This window comes from Ochotona curzoniae, unplaced genomic scaffold (genome assembly GCF_017591425.1).
Source record: "Ochotona curzoniae isolate NIBS_2020 unplaced genomic scaffold, NIBS_Ocur_1.0 contig_883, whole genome shotgun sequence".
NCBI classification, from domain to species: Eukaryota; Metazoa; Chordata; class Mammalia; order Lagomorpha; family Ochotonidae; genus Ochotona; species Ochotona curzoniae.
In genome coordinates this window covers 47396220-47402219 of record NW_024466599.1, presented here as the reverse complement: position 1 = coordinate 47402219, position 6000 = coordinate 47396220, and positions in this window count along the sequence as shown.

Below are 6000 nucleotides of genomic sequence, written 5' to 3'. Positions count from 1 at the left end.
CCACAATGGACAGAGATGAACTGATCTGAAGCCAGGAGTAAGGAGCTTCTTCTGAGTCTCCTATGCAAATGCAGGTTCCCAAGATTTGAGCCCATTCTGTGCTGATTTCCCAAGCCATAAGCAGGAAGTTGGATGGGAAGTGGAGTATTCAGGACATGAGCCGACACTCACAAAGGATCCTGGTGCGTGCATGGTGAGGATGTAGCCATTGAACCACTGTGCTGGGCCATTGACATCTTTTAATGTGTTTCCATGTTTGACTTTATAATAGTTTGATCAGGATTTTATACCTACTCATGGAAAACTTGTCTACTTTTTTTGTATTGCCTTTGTGTCATTCCGGTGTTACGGTATGTTGGCTTCATAAAAAGTCAAGAAAGCATTCCTTCTGCTCATATATTCTGGAAGGGATTCTACATAATTAGTGTAATTTACTTCTTAAATGTTTGGTAGAATTAATTAGTGAGCCAATTTGAAGCAAGAGCTTTCTGTTTGGGGAGATAAAGAAGTTGAATCAATAATCAGTTAATATACATAAACCAATTAAGATAGTCTGTTTTTAAATATTTATGTATTTCATTATTTGAAAGTCAGTGCAATAGAAAGAGAAGGAGAAACCGACCAAGACCTTCATCTGCTGGTTCACCATACCTTTCCAATGGCTATCATGCTGGTTTTGTTGGGCCAGATCAAGCCACGAGTCTGGACCATCCATGGAGGTGGCAGGGCTCAAGTTCTTGGAGTATTTTCTGCTTTTTACATTGTGTATTAGCAGAGGGCAATAACAGAGTGGAACAGTCAGGACTCATGTGGTCCCCTAATGGGAATATGCATTGAATCTGGTAGGTAAATTGGTTTGAGACCATTTCTTCCTTGAGATTCTATACATTTTGTCTTTCAAAGAATCCATTTCCTCTGCCTTATTAGATTAGAATCAAATAGCTTTTTTTTTTTTCAATTATTCAAGTCAATTCCAACCTATGGAAATCGGTTAATGTAATATGCCATACCAACAGGCTAAGGAAGAAAAATACATCAATAAACACGGAAAAAGTGTATGCCAAAATACAAACCCTATTTTTGATAAAGTTCCAGTAGGCTAATAATAAAGAATTTCCAAAAAACTTGAAAGTGTGAAACTCCAGGTTTTATATGCATACCATGCCAGTGGTAATAATATTCCCTCATTATTCTTTCCACATGTGGTATCTGATGTTACTTCATTCCTTATACTAGTAATCTGCATTTTTTTCTTCATAGACAGGTGGTTTGTCAATTTTAATAACCTTGCAGGAGAACCAACTTTAGCTTTTGTTGATTTTTTTAACCTTTATCTATTTTCTTTTAGATTTCATTATTCTGCCATAATTTTAATCTTTCTTATACTTATTTTGGATTTAAGCAGCTTTTGTTATTTCCCCCTTGTTTCTTAGGAAGGGGACCTGACTGGTTGGTTTAAGCTCTTTCTTAGATATTTTCCTTCAAAGCTATAATTTTCTCTTTTAAGCACTGATAATACTGTGTCCCACACATTTACAGTTTATTGATGCCTAATATTGACTCATGAGGTTCCTTGTACTTTTATATATGAATATGACATGTAATGACCAAACCAATGTGACCAGAATTTGTTCTTATTCAAGTGTCAATTGGTTACCCTACCCATGGAAGAACATAATTGGCTGGAGTTGAATACATCTTTTTCTCATTAGGCCATGATGACACATCTAAAAAGGTTGGCTCTGGCAAAATTGATTCCCCTGAGCATAGTTCTTAGTAAGGATTATTTCAAATTCTCTTACTTTCTCTTCCAGAGGCACGAGGACATTTCCCTGTAATAATCACTGTGATGATCTCACAGAGCTCTCGGACATAAACCGGTGCAAGCTTATCCTCTTCCTCCAGGCTTTATTCTTGGGCACACATCCATTCATTTCAAAGGTGCAGAGAGACAAAGATAAAGGGCTAGTATCCATCTATTCTCCAAATGACAACAGACATGGCTCCTAAATTCCTCTTTCTTCCCATCTCTTCTGTTTTTCCTTACCCAGCAACGTACTAACTTGCTACCTATTCCCCAATTACATATGACATGCATTCACCTATGTCATAGGTATTGACTGTTCTTTCCAAAATATTCACTTAGTTACTGTCCAACCCCTTTATGTCCTTCTATAGTGAGGCATACAGTTATTACTCCATATATCATTACAACTCATACTCATGCTCTTTGCTTCATGTTCTGCTCCACTTTTCATAACCTATGGCACAAACTTTTACATTGGACATAATTGCTTTGGGAACTTAGGTCATAGATGTCGGTTTCTTAATAGAATATAAGCTCAGGAGGCTGTAACCTTTCAGACTTGTTCAACAATTTGTCAGGAATGCCCACAACAAGGCTCGGAATGTGGTAAGCTGCCCAACTGACATATTCTGGGTAAGTTCATTATTTTGATCTTTAGAACCATAACAATGTTTTAGATTATATAGTTTGGGTTATAAAAATGCAGTACAACTTAACAATGGGAATATATTTTGAATTACAAAAAAATCTTTCAAATATCTAGAGGGGGAAGTAAAAAATCAACACCAAAAAAAAATCATAAAAATCAATAAGCAATAGCAATAGTGGACAGACAACACACACTCCACTTCTGCCCATGTATTTTATTATCTTAATTACTAAGCTCATACTGGGAAATCTTTCACAAAAGATTTCCATGGCAATATGTCCAATCTCTACCTTATTAAATAAATTTAAGGAACACACTGAAAATCACCCCCTACTACAGAAAAACAAAACAGGAACAATGAATAATTACAGCATGCAACTTATATATATTAACTACAAATAAAAAGTAACATAAGCTATGCATTTCTCTCATTTCAACAGTAATTTATGATAATATAGGTACAAATCTCAAATATCTTAAAATATTTTTAGTAATCCACATTTGAAATTAAATATACAGCATACTGATACTTTGTCTGCAAGTGATAAATTATGTTGGTTTTGATTTCTTACAGAAATATTTCCATTCTTAGTGAACGACCAATGGCATCCAGTAGGTATGCTCTTTAATTACTATTTCTCTCACAGTCTAAGATGACTTTTCTGACTGGAGAAGCAACTAGCATTTCGGGTTGAGAGTTTTTTTTTTTAAGTTATCATAAATAGGAGCAGACGTTACACTTAGAGTTTTTGCAAGGCAATCGGTTGTAAAATGCAGTCTGTGCAGCCTCGGCAGATTTTACTGTGGCCACTAAAACAGGAAAAGAGGGGAATACGCTAACAAAGATTCAAATTCATTTTGTCTTTAGAGCAGAACTTTTGTTTTGTGATCACATAAAGTTTCTCATTCTTTCTCTTTTTCCATTGCCAGATACTCCTATCATTACTTTTCAATCTCCCCTAAAGTTCTCCATACCCCCATACTACCATTAACTTAGATCTGTCTGTGTATTTTGAATTATGATGGAAGTTGCTTGCTCAAAACTTTCTTGAAAGTCGCATCAGTTGCTGTATCTACCCTTGCTATTTCTGTGTCAACCGCTGTCATTTATCACAAACATCTGTATTTGGTGTTAAGATTTCATGGTGTAGAATCGAGTGCACACTTGTTATGTGTGAGTTTTCTCCATTACATAAAACAGGTTACGCTGCATTCCAATTTTTTCACGTTATTTTATCTTTTCCTTATTCCTACTCTCAATGTTCAGGGCCACTGGATTAGAAATGATAGCAGTTTGGGCAGCAGGTAAAGGTCTGTACAAGACCTCACACTGTAATTCAGACTATGGTGATGTTCAAGATTTTCTGCAATTGGCTCTTTCTTCCTTTAGGGACCGTTTTTTGGGGGGCCAGCATTGTGGCTCTGCAAGCTAAGCCTGAAGCAAAAAAAAAAAAATATATATATATATATATATATATATATGTATTTATATATATATATCCAACAAGAAATCCCAAAGGCAAGAATAATAATCTGAATATCTAGAAGCTTGGGAATAAAGCCAAGATAATGTCTGGAATGATGGGACTAAGAAATGACAGTTGAGTGGTCACACACACACAGAGTCATCTTTTCCTGAATAGTACAGCACCATACAGAGAGAAGTCCCCTGGGCCCATAGTTTTGCCATGGTAGAAACCATACTGGAGGCACACATACAGCTTTTACACCATTTCATAATCCATCACAGGAGCAAAACAATGGAGTCCATCTGGGGTCAGTTAGAAACAGCCATGCATGACTAAATCCTCAGTTTGCATCTGCTTGGATCCCATATGGGTGCAGGTTCATATTCCGGCTGTTCCATTTCCCATTCAGCCCCCCGCTTGTGGCTTGGGAAAGCATTAGAGGATGGCTCAAAGCCATGAGACCCTGCACCCATGTGGGAGACTCGCAAGAAGTTCCTGGTTTTGGATGGGTTCAGCTTTGGCAATTGTGACCTCTTAGGGAGTGAACCAATAGACGGAAGATTTTTCTTTCTGTATCTCCTTCTCTGTGTATCTTTTTCAATAATAAATAAAAATAAAACAGATCTTTAAAGAAACAAAGAAAAAGTGGTATAATGTTCATTACGCAGATCTTAGTTGGATGTTCTGCATTCTGGCCAATGGCAGAGAAACTATCAAAAGTATCACTTTGTAGGAAACATGATCCATGGGTCTTGCCAGTTTGATTCCAAGCTGGCTTTTTCACACAGCCCAAGTACTCTCATTACATCTTTCTCAGACTGAGACACTGAAGATTGGTGATCATTCATTGGGCAACATCTGGCCCAAATGCTACTGGCAGAGAGGTAATAAAAGTGAATTTCAGTCCTTACATTGTCTTGTAAAGACTCAAAAGCATTGCAAGATATCAATTACCTGCAAAATGAACATCTGGCCCAGCCCAACCTTATTGACGAGAGGTAGAGAAAATAATTTTAGTGTTTGCATTATGTTTTCCACAGTTCCAGAAGCAACTGCATGTCAGCAATTACTGATGGAGAGAACATCTGGCTCTACTTAATCCCAGCTGCAGGGCAGTGACTCCACCGAGTCTTAGCACTTAATATATAGTAGTCTGAGGCAAATCCAAGTGTAAATATACTTGTGAAACACACCTGCACCCCCCCCCACACACACAACATGCCTCAGCAGCAACTGCAGAAACTATCCAGCCCTGGAGCACGTGCCAAGGTCACGCCCAAGTACAGATTCTACTCACAGTACTTCTCACCCAGGAAACAGGCACCTGCAGCCTTCCACATCCAGAGATCGTCACAGAGCCAAGTGAGGAGCCCTTCCTGAGAGTAGACTGCTGCAGAATCAAACCCCAAAACACAGGAAGAAAAAACATCTCATTTAGAGAACCTGGCAACTAAGGCCTGTCTCTCTGGTGTTTAACAGAATGCACATTTAAAAGTCAGAGTAACACAAGAAAGAACATAAATCCATTAACACTATGGAACACATGCAAGACCCAGAAGAGGTGACCATCTTCTCAAACATGTCAAAGCATCAATGTAGGGCCACAAATATGATGAAAATCAAGGAAATATACTCTCAGGATAATTTAATAGAGTCCCAGGAATAAACCCAGCAGAAGTAACTATATTTGAAATTCTTGACAAAATTTCATGAATGGTCCTCATAAAGAGGCTCTACAAACAAAGAAATATGAAAGAAAAATTAAGTAAGATTTGGAAAGGATCATGAACAAACAAGTTTAACAAAGGAATAGGAAAATAAAAACCAAATAGAAATCCTAGAGGTTAAAAAAGTATAACTCAAGTGAAAACTCAATAGAAAGTTCCAGCAATAGGAGACTTGGAACAGCAACCAAGACACAAGTTAATATAAAGACATTGTACACAAGTTATGGGATAGTATCAAGTGCATAAATATTCACAAAATTTTGACTCCCAGAGAAGAGAGGGGAAAATTCCTAGAAGCTGTAATTTAAAAATTAGGGCTAAAAACTCCCCACATCTAGGGAGATAAAA